Source organism: Erpetoichthys calabaricus, chromosome 1 (genome assembly GCF_900747795.2).
Source record: "Erpetoichthys calabaricus chromosome 1, fErpCal1.3, whole genome shotgun sequence".
In the NCBI taxonomy this organism is placed as follows: Eukaryota; Metazoa; Chordata; class Cladistia; order Polypteriformes; family Polypteridae; genus Erpetoichthys; species Erpetoichthys calabaricus.
The window spans coordinates 69,002,643-69,019,379 of NC_041394.2; the positions used below are offsets into that span (position 1 = coordinate 69,002,643).

General features: G+C 36.2%; 1 pseudogene; it reads left to right on the top strand.

The window, feature by feature from the left end:
- Positions 1 to 16,737, top strand: part of LOC114651509 (retinoic acid receptor RXR-beta-A-like) — a 285,453-nt pseudogene that overhangs the window by 198,928 nt on the left and 69,788 nt on the right.

The following is a 16,737-nucleotide window of genomic DNA, read 5'->3' on the forward strand; positions in this document are numbered from 1 at the left end:
TTTTCACAGCTGGTGTTTTGGTTCCTTCTGCTCTGGACCGGGGCATGGGCATGTGTGTCCTGCCCGATGTCTATAGATATATATATATATATATATATATATTATAAGTATAAGATTAGCAGACACGAGTGAAGTTGGTGACTTAATACTGAAAAAAAAAAATCTGACTGTAGAGACCTTGATCAGATGAAAGTATTGTGCGTAAACATGTAAAACTGAAATTGCTACATTGCATGGAAACACAGGTAATTTATATCTGCATCACAAGACAACACATAGAACTTGGAGATCAATGCTTTGCAGAAAAGGTGGATGGAAGTTGACCGGAATAGGTGACAGCCTGGTGGAACCAAATCGATTAACAATACCAGTGCATTTGTGAGTGGTGCGGCATGTGAGAAAATGTCAAGGAGACATAGAATCACAGATATTATCACATACTACTTAGCAAAAGACGTACAGCCCTTCTATGAGGGCAGCATAGAGGGTTCATAAAAAATTATTTTTTTATATATAAGATGAATGGTGGACTTTTTATGTGTATGAGTGTTCACACACAATGATTGCTTAGCTGGAAGTATTATGTGTATAGTGCCACGGCAAAAAAAGAACACAAATGAATATTTGTAGTCCAAAGACTGAAAAGAGGCTGGTCTGCCCATTGTGTTGTGTTTGTCATACCAACGCACAATAGAGAGAGGAAAAAAAAATGGCCTAGACTGCAGTTGTTTGCCTTACCTGGAAAGTATTCGTATAGCCACTAGTGCTGTCAAAATGAGTTTGTGGTGAAAAGTTGTTGATGAGACACATAAGTCATCCTGCAATTCCTAGTTTTATGATCTGGCCTATTCAAAGCAGTGAAATTTAGTGGCTGCAGTTATTAAGTTTAACATGCTGTCGAATTCAAATTTGTGTAGTGGCTGGGAAAGCTGAAGAAAAATTGAGGAAAGGATGCCTATATTTTTAAGTAGTTTATGCTTGTTTATATAATCATTGTATACAGAAGTTTCAGTTTAGTTTGCATATAAGCATATTGCTGAAAAAAGATGAACCAGTTATTTTTTATAGCTAATTCTGATCTCAGATTTCTTTAAAAGAAAATTATGCAGTTTTGAATTTGCTTGCCAGTTTCAAGACTCTTTATGCAATGTAAGTGTCATGTAGACTATAGTATTAACTTTAAATGTGTAATTTTCATCCATATTTTTGTCTGCTTGATCCACACACACTAACACTTCCAAGTTATTAATAGAATTAGAAGTTGTATTGCTTTCAGAAAAAAGCCTTTTTACATACTCCTAGTCCTAAAATAAGAAAAGGAGACTCTAGAAATAATAATCATTATTATAAAGCATTCTGGAGTTTCGTGAAGGTAATATTTAAGCCCTTGTACAGTGCTTAACTCCACTCTATTTAAGTTGCAAACCAATTATTCCAAATTGTGACTAGCTGAGCATGCAAGAGGCGTGTGTTATTTGTTTTAATTGGCAAAGTACTGGGCACTTATGAGCCAATTGCTGGTGGCATTAGAACAGTCTTTAGCCAACAGATATTCATATCAAAAATGCGCAAATCAGATTCAGTAGAAAAATATCTGGGACAAATCTAAGTGTCAGCCTGGAATTTAAATATTGTTCTATCATTAGTCAATGTTTAATGAAGATTGATAAGGTGGTGATATCCCCTATGACTTATAATCCATGATAAATCTTGTCTTCTCTCTGCATCAGAAATTAAAACCTTGTGAACATATTTGTTTAAATAGCAGTGTTACATTACACTAAAAGGGCTCTTCATTTAATCCAGATCACTATGGGTGCTGTCCGTGTCAATGCTGAGAGCTTAAGGGATAATGCATTTTCTAGTCCTTAGCAAAGATAAATTTTATTGACATGTGAATTAAGTTCCAGTTGTGACTGTTGCATGTCTTTTTAAGTGTTTTTATTGTTTTTATTGTCAAAATGACTGGTAAATCCTTTTAGGAAGCTGTTTAATATTGCTGTTTTCACTATGCTGTTGTTCAGACTAATAAAAAAGTTTTGCAATCCAGTTATGTTTGATTATATATAAAGAGAGATCCTCAAATTGATGCACGCCTTAAACATATGCAAGGTGAAATGTGCATTATTTTTCATCTCTCCATCTATCCTAGAAAAGCTGATAAAGTTTAAGGGTTACCCCTCTTGTATATTGTTCAGTACCTTTTTACATGTACAGTATGTATAACATTTGGTCAGTTTATTGATATCTTTCAAATTTAATTTTTAAAATAGTAATAGTGCGGATAATTTTCAAGGCTCAGTGTGTTATTTTTCTAAGACTCGTATGGCAGAAATAAAGTGCCTGGTCTCAAATTTAATTTCTGTCTGGGGAATCTTACATGTATTCTTTACCTAATATCCCAGTGTTTTGGGAAGGCTTTGTCTAGAAGTCTGATATTGTAATGCAAATCTAGACTGAATTGTCAAATCATTCTCAACTCAGACATTCCAGTTTTAAGAATTGCTATACAGTAAACTGGCATCCATATCAATGTTCTGTAAGGTCTTTTGACTTGCTTGTCATGTTGTACAAATGTCGTAGACTAAAGAATAATTAACTATACTCTTTTAACCCATTTTGATGTTGCTTCCTTTTTCTTTTTCTTGTACATTTTCACCTGTATTTAAAAGTGAAAATGGTTTGCAAAATAAAAAAAAAAAATCTTGAGAATGACTAATTGAAGTCTGGCATGCAGTGGAATGGTACTGGAACAAATCTGTTATTCATGGAAATAATTTACAGCAGCTGCTATATGGCATCTTTAATTTTAAAGAGTCTGGTTGATTCGTCTCAGTAATATGTGAGATATGAAGTTGAGGTACATATAATTTGCAAAGAAAAGCTGTTAATTCATTGGTGTTACTAACCGTGTGCCAAAATAATTTGTACACTGTTAAAAATGGTCAAAAATGGAAACGCAATTGAGGATATTGAAGAACAAATTTAAATACTGTCTTAAATGTTACAATTACTTTTTTCAAAAACCGTTTACTGAAAACATTCTGAAAGTGTTTTCAAATTATGGAATTTATTTCCTTCAGTTACTTGTACACCTGGTGAGGGCTAAAGAAAAGATATATGATGAGTTGTATAAGAGGTTGGACACCAAGGAGGGATAAAAGGACCTGTACCAATTTGGCTAGACAGACGGACCGAGCTGTGAAAAATGTGCAGCAGGTTTGGGTTGATAAAGAATAAAGATGGAAATGTACTCACAAGCGAGGAACAGATGGAAAGATTGCTTTGAGAGGCTGATGAATGAAGAAAATGAGAGAGAGTGAAGGTTGGATGATGTGATGTGGCTGTAGTGAATCAGGACATTCAACAGATTAACACAGAGGCAGTAAGGACAGCTATGAAGAGGATGAAGAATGGAAAGGCCGTTGGGCCATGTGACATACCTGTGGAAGCATGGAGATGTTTAGGAGAGATGGGAGTGGAGTTTTTAACTAGATTGTTTAATGTAATCTTGGAAAGTGAGAGGATGTCTGAGGAGTGGAGAAGAAGTACACTGGTACCGATTTTTAAGAATAAGGGGTGTGTGCAGAGCTGTAGTAACTACAGGGGGATAAAATGAATGAGCCATAGCATGAAGTTATGGGAAAGAGTAGTGGAAGCTAGGTTAATATGGGCCAGGAAAGAGCTCCATCAAAGCAAACATCGTATCTGTGGTGAAGTATAGAGAAGGCCAGAAGCAGTTGCATTGTGTCTTTGTGGACCTGGAAAAAGAATATGACAGGGTGCCTCGAGAGGAGTTGTGGAATTGTATGACGAAGTCGGGAGTGGCAGAGAAGTATATAAGAGTTGTACAAGATATGTATGAGGGAAGTGTGACAGTGGTGAGGTCTGCGGTAGGAGCGACAGATGCTTTCAACATGAAGGTGGGGTTATATCAGGGATCAGCTCTGAGCCCTTTCTTACTTGCAGTGGTGATGGACAGTTTGACAAACGAGATTAGACAGGAGACCCCGTGGACCATGATGTTTGCTGATGACATTGTGATCTGTAGCGAGAGTAGGGAGCAGGTTGAAGAGACCCTGGAGAGGTGGAGATATGCTGTAGAGAGGAGAGGAATGAAGGTCAGTAGGAACAAGACAGAATACATGTTTGTAAATGAAAGGGAGGTCAGTGGAATTGTGAGTGTGTAGGGAGTAGAGCTGGTGAAGGTGGATGAGTTTAAATACTTAGGATCAACAGTACAGAGTAAAGGGGATTGTGGAAGAGAGGTAAAAAGAGTGCAGGTAGGGTGGAGTGGGTGGAGAAGAGTGTCAGGAGTGATTTGTGACAGACGGGTATCAGCAAGAGTGAAAGGGAAGGTTTACGGGACGTAGGGCCCTATGGAATCCATTTTATTTTTTTCACAAATTCTGATTTTTTTTTTTTTTTTGATTTTCGGTGTTCATTGTTTTATTTTTCCTTGATTTGGATATTTGGGTTTTTACGTTTTTTTTTTTGTTTGTTTGTTTTTTTAAGTAGTAACAGCTACAATAAAACAAACAATAATGAAATGGCACTTTACATTCCTTTTAATGAAACGGCACACTAGCACAACTGAACCTTATTTTGCATTTCCATTCATCAGGTAGGAGCCAAGATCCTCCATGGTTCTGTTTGCTGAGATTGCAGAAGGACAGTGAGTGTCCTCCAGAGTTATAACAGCTGTTACTAGTTTGATGCATCGTTTTGAGATGAATGTGAACTTCACTTTTAGAAAAAACAGAGTGACCCACTTTTAAGGGATCGTTGCACCTGAGGAAAGCCTGCTCTTCTGCCCAGGTTTATAGGTGCCGAGTTTATAACAGAAGATTCAGATGTGGACCTTGCGTGCCTCATCACTGCGAGGAAAAACATTTATTAAATTCCGAAACGTTAATTTTTAAAAGGGAAACTGTTAACAACCAGGGCTGCTCACTGATGACATTTTTCTGCGGAAAAGACTGTTAATACCTGTTAAACACTTGTATAATTTAATCGGTTAAATGATTCACAGTAAATGTATCACGTCCAATTAGAACTGCCTACATAAAAGGGTTGCCATACAGCCAAATGTTTACTCACCTATCACTATATTGAGAACGCTGTGTTTCTGGCTATCGGTGGTTTCATGAACTACAACATAAATTTTATTGCCACAAATCTTTCGGAAGAACGGCATTCATATGTTGTTCAAAGATGCGGGGCAATTTAGGTTGATGAAGACTGCTCTCATTTTCTGGCACCGCACCTCCTTGTTTACAATGCTTAATAAAGAAAGGATGCATCTTCGTCATTTTTTTGAGTGGTATGTCTGACTCGCATGCCCACAAGCTGGCGTCTTGCATCTGACCATTTTCTTGTTTCCTGAAGGGGAACACTTTTTGATCTTAATTTCTCCTTGTTTTTGAGATGGGTTTTAGATTTGACATGGTAATTGCAAGTATATTTTCATGTCCAGTCTATGGTATGCTGGCAAAACTTGCAGAAAAGTTGTCCAGATTCATAAAAATTGCCAGGATATTTTTGTGCCCTCAATTTTGCAGTTAGGCTTGTGATTTTTCGACATAGTGTATCTGATACTGGTCGCTATGACATTTCTGTCTCACACAGCTAGCTAATTCGTGTGCCTTTCACGAGAAAACATATAGGAAACATGCACACAAACAGGCACGACTGAATTTCGACGAACAATTGCGTTTGCTTCAAAAACAACAAAGTAAAATATAGTATCTGAATTGTAGAACTACACATTATTCAATCATTTAATTTATTGGGAAGTTTTGTAACGGTCATCCCTTCAGTTTCTAAATTCCACACATTTCTGTTTTTAAATCTTAAACCCGTTTTTATGCATTAATTCCGTCTGTGTTTTTCATATCGCGGAAATCATAGGGCCCTAAGGATGGTAGTAAAACCAGCTTTGTTATATGGGATGGAGATGGTGGCACTGACCAAAAAATAGGAGACTGGGATGATAAATGATGTTGTAAACAGGTTTACTGGTTTGCTGCATCTCCCAGCACAGTCTCAAGCATAGAGGAGATACTAGAAGATGGGCCGTTACACAAGCAGAGCTGGTCAGGGTATTGTTGGGAGTGCATACATGCACGTGGAGGCCATACACACTATTCAGTCATGTTATGAGTTGCCGTGATGAAATTTATGCAAGTTGGATCAGCTTGTGTTTTCAGTTACTGACTTTGATTTTCAGTGTAATTTTGGTTTCCACAGACTGTTGCATCATTTTGTTCTCAACGAATTACACAGTATATTCTCAGTAAAGATTTTCCACTTGAATGGTTTGTTTGTCAAGATCCAAGGTGTGATTTAAGTTTTCCCTTAATTTTTTTGAGCGGTGTATTTGTATCCCTTAAATGTGCTGTTTATCTGTGTTTTTTGTGGAATTTTTACCTGTAGCTGTTTTGTTTCGGTTATCATATTGTGCATTCATTTTGCTAGAATCCTGTTTGCCTTGCCCATTATACGAATAACACAATTAAGCAATGTTTGCTCAGTCTATTCAGTTGGCAAGCAGAGAAACTCTAATAGAAAGTTTTCCAGTTTAGGTTGATATAGTGTTTGGTTAATGTACATTTTCCTTGTTTCCTAATGCACAATGGAAGACTTTATACTAGAAGGATTAAGTATAATTTTTAATTCTACTTTAAAATCTTCCAAATAGAGTTGGTTTCAGTAAATAGTTTTCTGAACAGATTTTCAGCCCTTATTAAAAGCATTAATGCCATAATTACTGCATGTGTGGATTAAATGGTACTAGTTCCATTTCAACTGTAGAAGATTTATGGCATTAACACATCTGGAACCTTAAGGGGGATTAATCTTCTTTGTTGTGGTATATTGTGTGGTTAATTTAATCATGTATTGAAAGGGAAGTTTACATTTTTATTAGCATGTGGAATCTTAACATCTTTATAACATTTGTTTGGGGTTATGTTGATAAATAAAAATATACAGTGATCCCTCGCTATATCACGCTTCGACTTTCGCAGCTTCACTCTATCGCGATTTTTTTCTCATACACGCTTATGTCACTACTTGTGCGCTTTCTGAGAACTTTTATCTACGCCCCACGATGGCTCCTAAACGTGCTGCTTTTTCTAAGCCTTCTGACAATGAAACTAAGCGCCGGAGGAAGATGCTTACCATCCAGGAGAAGGTGAAACTCTTGGATATGATCAAAGATGGCAATACCCTACAAAAGCCTCCTCACACATATGAAAAGACAGCGCCAGCAACTGCCTATCAAGATGTTCTTCAGCCGTGCACCCAGACACCCACTGCCTACTCCTAGTACTCCTTCAGCGGAAGAAGACAACGACGCACCTGCTGAAGATACTGCACCACCTTGTCATGCTTGGGTCACAGATTTGCACAGAGACACAGGAGGTTGTAGAAAAAAAAGAACTTTATTCAAAGCACTGCAAATAAACATTTGTCTCTTTTCAAAAGTTTAAACGAGGGTTCACTGTACTTTAAAAAGAATAAACTACTGCTACCTCTACCTTTTAGATACCATTTCTGTGTTAAAACTCATCTTATGGGTGTGAGCTAAAGAAGATACAATAGGTTAGTACTTGCTTTATTCTTTTTTTCCATTTATAGATATTTAAAGTATATACACTGCATAGCACAGCAAAACTGTACTCATATTGAGTATGGGTATGAAGAGTGGCCCGAGTTGCCTTTCTTTGGTCTGCTTTTGACTGTTGTGCCAGTGTAGAATAAAGTCTAAGATTAGTGCAGTAAAATGTCAGTTACAGGGCCTTGGATTAAGATTTTGCTGCCACTCGTAGTCTTGCTTATTGGAGCTACTAACACTACTTTAGTTTCTGGTGTAAAGAGGCGACAAAGCAAAAAAATAAGTTAGAATTGGTGAACACCATATATCATTTGACAGCACGCAATCAAAATCGGGAGACGTTTTTTTAGACTTGAGATCAAGACAGAACTAAAATAGGTTGATAGCCATCTTGATTATTTAGATTTTGGACAGAAGGGGAGGGTCCAGGAGGGCAAACAGCAGAAGTGATGTTGGCACTGGAATGACCTTTGGCTTCCCATTCTGCAAAGGAAGACGAGAGAAGGCATTAGACCACAGTACCAACCCCTGTTTTGGTGTGTTGTTACCATTTCCTGAGCCCCTAAGCTGTCCCCAGTGTGCACATGTGTGACACTCTCTACCTACATCGAAGTTGATCTAGGCATTTGTAATATAGATTAAAAAAAAAAAAAAAAAAAAACTAAATAGCACATCTCATGTCAAGATGGTCATTACTGTCCTGTTAAGTCTGAAAATTAGGTTTAATGCCATTTAGGCACTTAAGCAGGAGGCATTTTGAAATTTTTTCTTCTTTTATAAGAAAATATAAACAAATATTAAAGCTTTTAATTAATTGCCTTTTAATTTGAAAAGTAGTTATCTTTAATATACTTATGTTTTTCATTTTTCACAGATTCTAGAAGTCCAGATAGCTCATCTGTCAGTTCTCAAGCGATTCAACATTCGCCACTTCTGCCACCACACCCCATTTCAGGTCTTGGGCCTGCAGCCATGACTTCATCAGTCAATTCTCCTATCAGCAGCCTAGGGTCCCCTTTCCCTGTTATCAGCTCCTCCATGGGATCTCCAAGTATGCCAGGGACACCTTCCATAGGCTATGGGCCAATTAGCAGTCCTCAGGTGAGAGCTAACAAGAATCATTTATATTTCAGGTTCCAGTATTGATAAAATTTGAAAAAATTATAATATTCTGAACAAATGTGTTCCATTATCAAAAATGAAGTGTTAAAGAGAAATTCAGTCAGAATATCTGGTTTCATAAACCATTGAATAACAGTATTAAATTGCTTGCTCAGTAAGTCTTTGGTATAAGTTTATTGCAAAACTTTAATCTTGATTTATAATGTCCAGAATTGTCATTTTGTATAATATTTGTAAATCTTTCTCAGTAATCAAGTGTTTTGATTGAAAAAAAATATTATGATACAATGAATGGGTTTATGATGAAAGGGTAAGCAGCACATTTATATTGCCTAGTAGGTGACAATAAGCAGAAAATTCAGTACCACATCATCTAACATGTGGTCTGGCAAGGGGGCTGCAGTGATTGCTGAACACTCCAGACATCCACCAATCTGTGGCCTTAACCCAGAGATGATAATGATATGTGGAATGTTGAACTGTTAATATGCACATTTTATTTCAGATCAGTAAGAGAGATACACTGTATATTATATCTTCAACGTACACGTATTACAGGAAAGATTAGTTAGTGTACTGCATTTAACCATTTCTTGTTATTTACTGTTTTTGTGAATAATTGTTGAAGGTCAGTTTAATGTTTTCATAATTGTATCTCAGTTGAACAGTATTGATACATTAATGTTTTGTTTAAACATTCAGTTAAATTTTGCATTAATGATAAGTATTGGTGTATTAGCCAAAAAATGAAAATATTAGGGAGTCCAATTTTCTGTCATAATACAAAAATATGTTCTCAGGTTAATTTCTTTTGTTAAATACAGTATATGTGAGTCTGTTTATGCTGTTGGGTATCTCTTAAAAAACTCTGTTCAGGTTCACTTAATGGATTTTTGTTAAGACACTTATTTGACCCACCTACAAATTAACAATATAAAAGCAGTATATTAAATGGATGCTGTTAAATGAAATTTTAATCACTATTGAATTTAACTCTGTTATAGAAAGTGTGCTTTTTGTCTTTGTAGTCTATATTTTTCTTATTGTGATGGTTTTATTTAATTTTGTTTGTAATTCACAATGATCCCTCCTTTTAGGTGGTGTTATAGCTGACATTGGTTATTTGTAATTGAAGCATAAATTCAAAAAGAATACAAAGAACGTTATGTGAGGATACCTACTCCAAGATATGCTTGTTTGGTTTCAAAGTATTTGTGGAAAAAATATTGTTAGTCTTCCAAATAATATGAAACAATGTGCTTTTTTGTGATTCTTCTAAAACCCTTACAAACCTCTTCAGGGATTCATTCAGTGGAGTTTAGGTCAGGGGATTGGGATGACCATGGCAAAACCTTGACTTTGTGGTCACTGAATCATTTTGTGTTAATTTTTAGGTTATCTTTGGATTATTGCCTTGCTGGAAGAGGCAGTTAATTTTTGATTTATTATCTAATGGAGTCTGTTATATCAGGTGCTTTAAGTTGTCCACGGACTTTAGCAGAAAAGCAACCCCACAATGTAATAGATCTCCCACCATACTTTACAGTGAGGATGAGTTACTTTTGTCATTCCCTTTGCGCTAAATCTGCTTCTGGTGTTTGTTGCCAAAAAGCTTTATTTCTATCTTATCTGACTCTAGAACTTGATTCCATTAAAAGTTCCAGTAAACAGTGAAGCATTCAAGTTTGTTGTTTGACAATAGAGGCCTTTTTTCATAACTTGTTATGTAGGTGGAGTCTGATCATAGTTTTGGAGTCTTTGACCCCAAGACCCAGGTGCGTCTGCAGCTCTGTTGAGAACATTGGAGATTGTTTGACCAATCAAACCTTCCTCCTCACTGTGTGTGGGGCCAATATAAGAAACTTTCCCTCTGCATGAACGTTTTTCAGGAACCAGGAATTTTTATATCATTCCCTTCCCATGAACTCTGGCATTTCGTAGTTCCTAGTACCCTTTTTAGCTCCTACTCCAGGAATATGTACTTTTTGTTAAACCTGGAACTATCATGGAAGGCACATGAACAGTAAATTGTGCTGATTGGCTGATAGAAGCACTGGCGCCATCTTACGAATCTGTTAGTAGTCAGGACTTTAGAGGATTATCAGTGAAAATGGAACACCGCACTTAGCACTGCATCACTCATTTTTACATGCCATATATTTTGCATACAGTTTACAGTTCCTGTTGTGTGGTGGAAACGCAACACAAATTGCCAAGGGCCTACATTGTACAGTAACTTGTTGGTTCCTGAAAACAAAGTTCTTGCGTTTGGAAAATGCCTATAGACCTGTCCTGTTTCAGACTGATACCTATCATCTCTAATTGCTTAAACTTATTAATTATAACAGTGGAAATGGGCATTTCACCCTTTAGGTGTTAGCCATTTCCTGATTTGTACAGCTCAACAATGTGTTTAATGGATGAATAAAGGAATTTGTCCTGTGTTTCTAAACTAATAGTAGACTACTAAACTATTCCTACGTGCCTGAATGGAATTTAAAAACATAAAATACGAATATAAATATATTTTAGATTTTTCTCATGATTTTCTAAGGGTGCCAGTAATTATGGCACACATGTATTTGGGGGAAAAATAATATTAGTTTGATAATGAGTGTATTTTCCTTTCAGTTTTTTGTTTGTGTTTGTTTGTTTGTTTATTTAACATGTCTTTTATACAGCATATCTTAGTATGGAACCCTACCTAGACTTGAAGCTAGCACTCATCACCAGCTCCCTAAAGTCTTAGAGAATATGTCTTTTTACCTTAAATTTGATCGTATTCAGTTTAGTTTGAATTCAAAACCATATATATTTATGCACACCTTTATCAATTACTTCATTTCAAACTACACCACATATATTCACACATTGCCAAACTTATTCTCAGGCTCACTTTAAACTTTCATCTCAGACTCATTTTAAACTTTCACATATTGCATAACATACTCAAATCTACTTAAGTTTAAAGCTTAAGTTTTATTATTTAGTATCTACTATTTAAAGCATTTACATACTTTTTCCTTTCATGTTTACATTTATTTCACTCCACACAGAGAATGTATAAGCCTGAACTTTAATTTCGTATTGTCGGTTTGCAGTGCTAATCATTGCACCACCATGCCACCCTTCCTTAAGTTACCTAGCGACTCATGTAAAGCATTTAAAACCATATACATAAAACCTATATATGCATCTTCACAGTTAGAACCTATTTAATAAGTCAGCTGGCACACACACTTATATACTCACACACTAGTATTATCTATGTGCGAAACATATTCTGCATTTTCCAAAAGCATTACATTGTACACGAACATCACACACACACACACAAACATACCAGCAGCATCTTATTCTTGAAAGAAATTGAATGCTTTGTATTTTATAGTTATCAAAAGGACAGTTCTCCTTAAGACATGATCAGGGTTTGAAGGAAAGTTTTTCTATACAGTATTTATAAGCATCTTTATAAGCAAAAGTGGAGACATAGTCATTTTACCAAATATTATACATATTCAAATCTAATTTTAACCCAAGCTCTGGAAACTTGAATCAGATATTTCTAAATTTGTGTGTACAATATATTTGCAGTGATTGCCTGAAAATTCAGTTTAGTTCAAATACAGTTCTGACAAAGAAATCACATTTGCATGTCATGTCTCAGGCATAAAACAATATTTTCAGGCACACAGAGCCTTCGTTCAACATGTCATCTTGTACTGTAATAAAAACAGCATGTTGCACCTTTCATTCTTTTCAGATGTCTTAATTTCTCTTTACTCTCTCGCCACAACACACTGTTCAGCTGGCATGACTTCGCTGCGCATTCATTTTAAGTTGACCCAAAGTGCTTTCCAGTTAAAAAAAATTAAGTAACAAATTCTACGTACATAACAAAAATTTATAAATAAAATCGCGTAGAATATAAAATATATAAATAACATGAAAACACAATACTAGAACTAATAAAGTAATAATTAAAATAAAGATAAAATTAAACTGAATGTTATACAATAAATACCAGATTAAGAAGAAGAGGGTAAGAGTTATTAAACTTAGAATAAAAGTAACATATTAGTGGACTATCAAAAACCCCAGGAGAACCTTAAACTGAAATTAAAGCAAGAGGAGAAAAAAAGGTGAGTCTTTATTTTAGATTTAAACTCATACAGCTGGACTTGATATTGGGTGGAGAACTATTCCAAAGTCTGGGGCAGCTACAGAGAATGCCAGATCACCTTTGGTTTGGAGACATGAACTGAGAAACTGAGAGGAGCTTTTGTGAGCATGACCTAAGTGACCAGTGGGCTGAATACAGAAATAGCAGATCTGACACATACTGAGGGGCTGATCCATTAAGTGCTTTAAAAACAAATAGCAACATTTTAAAATCAATTCACAGGTAACTAGTGCAAATGAACTAGAACAGGAGTGATATGCTGTCTATTCTTTGCTCTAGTTAAAAGTCTAGCAGCTGCATTCTGAATCATTTGAAGTCTCTAGAAAGTGTGGAATGGGACAACCCTGTATGCAGGAAATTACAGTAGTCAAACCAAGAGGTGATAAAAGCATGGATAACTATTTCCAGGTCCTTTATGAGATAAAATCTGCTTTAATTTGCCTATAGTTCCAAGATGAATAAAGCTGCCCTTTACAACACTGCTGACTTGTTTATTAAAATTCAATAAAATTCATTTATTAAGCATCCAAAAACACAGAGGTTTTTAAACTCATTATGCAGATAAGGCTAGTGACAGACTTTGGGGTGGCCAAATATAATTACTTTTTTGTTTTCATTTAGTTGAAGGAAGTTCTTGCCATCCAGCATTTAATTTCATCTAAGCAATTAAAAAGGTTCTTCAGAGAGCAGGCTCTGTCAGCTGTAACTGGAAGTTAAAACTGAGTGTCATCTGCATAACAATGATACAAAAAATTGTATTTTTCGACGATAGAGCAATGGGGTAGCATGTATAGTGAGAATAAAAGAGGTCCTAAAATCAAACATTGGGGAATGCCACATTTAATGGGAATGGAGGATGAGGAATAGTTACCTAGACTGACGGAGAAGGTTCTTTCTCTCAGGTAGGAGGTAGGCCATTTTAGCACTTGGCCCTGCAAACCAACTTCTGCCTCCAAGCTTTTAAAAGAACATCCTGGTACTGAGATCAAGCAGAAGCAAAACTGCACAAGAATCCGAATTGACAGTGAGAAGGATGTCATTATATACCTTCAGCAGTCAGATTCTGTGCTATGCAAATCTCTAAAGCCAGACTGGAATTTATCAAAGATGTTAAACCTGTTCACGCGGGAGAAGATGTGGAAGAATACAGTTTCCAATATTTTGGAAATAAATGGTAGCTTGGAGATTGGCCTATAGTTATGGTCATTAGGGTCTAGACTAGGTTTCTTTAATAGAATTTGCACGATTGCATGTTTAAAACTTAAAGGTACACAATCCACTGGTTAATAAGCTTTTACTTATAGCCAAAATAAAGGGGTAGATTGTAATAAAAACTTCCGTAAAAAGATGTGAAAGTTTAATGTCTAAGGGGCAGAAAGTGGCATTCATTTGTGAGACCACCTCTGAGAGTTGGGTAGACGACACTGGCTGAAGGTAACTGATTGAACGATGTGTCTCTAAAGGATCTGTGTCTGGGTGTGAAATGCTAGATTTTATGTTGTTTGTCGATGAAGAAATTCAAAAATTTCTCACAGGTTTCAGTAGTAGAAGCAAAGGTAACAGAAGCAGTAGCAGCAGGGGGATTTAAGATTGAGTGTGGTGAATAGTATTTTAGGTCTGTAAGCATTTTTATTAATTCAGTGTAATATTGTACCTTAGTTGTTTTAACAGAGCTTTGGTAAAGGTTTAAACAATTTCTTAAAATTTCATATGAGACCTGAAGTTTGTCTCTTTTCCATTTGCGCTCTGCCCTTCTGCAATATTGTTTAAGGGCACAGGTGAAGTAATTCAGCTAGAGGGTACCAACATTCTTTAACTTGGCTCTTTTTAGTTGTAAAGGAGCTATACAATCCAAATTTTGGGAGCAAGATAAGCTGCAAAGAGAGACAAATTTCTTAGTATCAGAGCATGAGAGAAGGGTATCTGAGATATGAGGCAAGTGTGTGAATTTAAATGTATTAGTAAAATGAGTGGCTGTGGTAGAGTTTGATTGGGCAGGGACAAGGGCATGGAACTGGGAGAAAGTGAGAAGGAGACAAGATAATGTTGATTCAAAGATGACCATAAAATGAGCAGAGACACCAGAATCAATAACTTCGAGTTTAGAGATAGAGAAACCAGATAATAACACAAGATCTAGCGTATGACCCTTCTGATGTGGGTCTGAAACTGATCGGATAAGGTTAAAAGAATCCGCAAGGCATAAAAAAACATGTTCACCATAGGTTTTGATATACAACAAAAATGGATGTTAAAATCCACTACAGTCAACAGTCTGTCAGAGGAAGAAGCCATAATCGACAGAAGATCAGAAAACTCTTGAATGAAATTATTGTTCTTTTTAGGTGGTCTGTACACCAATACACAAAAGACAAGGGCAGTGACATTAATAATCCTGAGTTGCACCTCAAAAGACAAACTTTGACAGGCAAAAATCTGCATTTAAAAACAGTTTTTAAAAACTGTTTATTTTAACTAATCCCCCTATGTTTCCAATCAACTTACATACATACCGATTTTGAAAACGTTGCTACAGTTAAATTTTTCATTTTCGGAAATTTTTAGAAAATCTGTACAAACAAGAAGAGAACATACACTATTCAGTGCTGCATGCTAAGACATAAAAAGAAACAGAAATAAAAAACTCTAGAGAAGAACAAGTTAACTACCTTTACAGTCTGTTCTTACTCACTTTACTGATCTAAATAAACAAAGAAGACCATCCAGCTCAGCTCCACATAGCGCTTCAATTCAAGGAGACTCTTTTGGCAATCCGATTCTGTGATGAGGGAAAAAAAATCCAGCAACTGGGAAACCACATCCAATTCGGCTCTCAACTCCTGAAAAACCTACACAGACACAGAGAAACATATATAACCTACACAAACCTTACAGATTCATACTAGTTATATTTTCCACTTACTGTGTAAATTGTTCACTCTTATATAATTATCTTGTTCTATTTTTTAACACTATCTACCTGTGGGATTTGCTCTCTCGCAGGTTGCAACCTTATTACCTCAGGGCAGGGCTCTTTCCTAGTCATATTTCTTTTTTGACAGAGGCGGGGGGACGCTATTCCCCTTCAGTAGGACTTTTATCTAGCCATTTTTGCAGTATCACAAAGAACACCTGCTATTTTCCCCAAGAAAACCTATGTAGCCACCTTTATCAGCACTATTTCTTCCTTTGGGTGACCTTTTCTAGCACTGCCGGCAAACTAATAGAGCCACAGTCTCCAATCCCAAACATAAGTACACTGAAATCAACCCTAACTCAAGACACAGTTCACTTCACCAGTCAGTGGTTTTAATGTTGTGGCTGATTGGTGTAGCAGTTATTTTCCAGTGTCTTTAATCAAAAAGGTAAGGCAATTTTGCATACAGAGGTGGATGCTCAACAGCTCTAGTCTAAACAGCAGCAAGTTGGAGATCTATGTTGAGTGATTTTTTTATAATGCTGTTTAATCCAAGAGCAAGAACAGCAGTGGTAGGAAAATGTATCCCAAAATGCTCTGTGAATGAGGCATGTTTAAACGACTAAAGGCTATCTATATTATTAATGATTAGAACATTAGAACAATCTAGACGAGAATAGGCCATTCACCCCAATAAAGCTCACCAGTCCTATCCACTTACTTCTTCCAAAAAAACATCCGGTTGAGTTTTGAAAGTCCCTAAAGTCTTATTGTCTAGCACACTACTTAGTAGCTTATTCCAAGTGTCTATCGTTCTGTATGTAAAGAAAAACTTACTAATGTTTGTGCGAAATTTACCCATAACAAGTTACCAACTGTGTCCACATGTTCTTGATG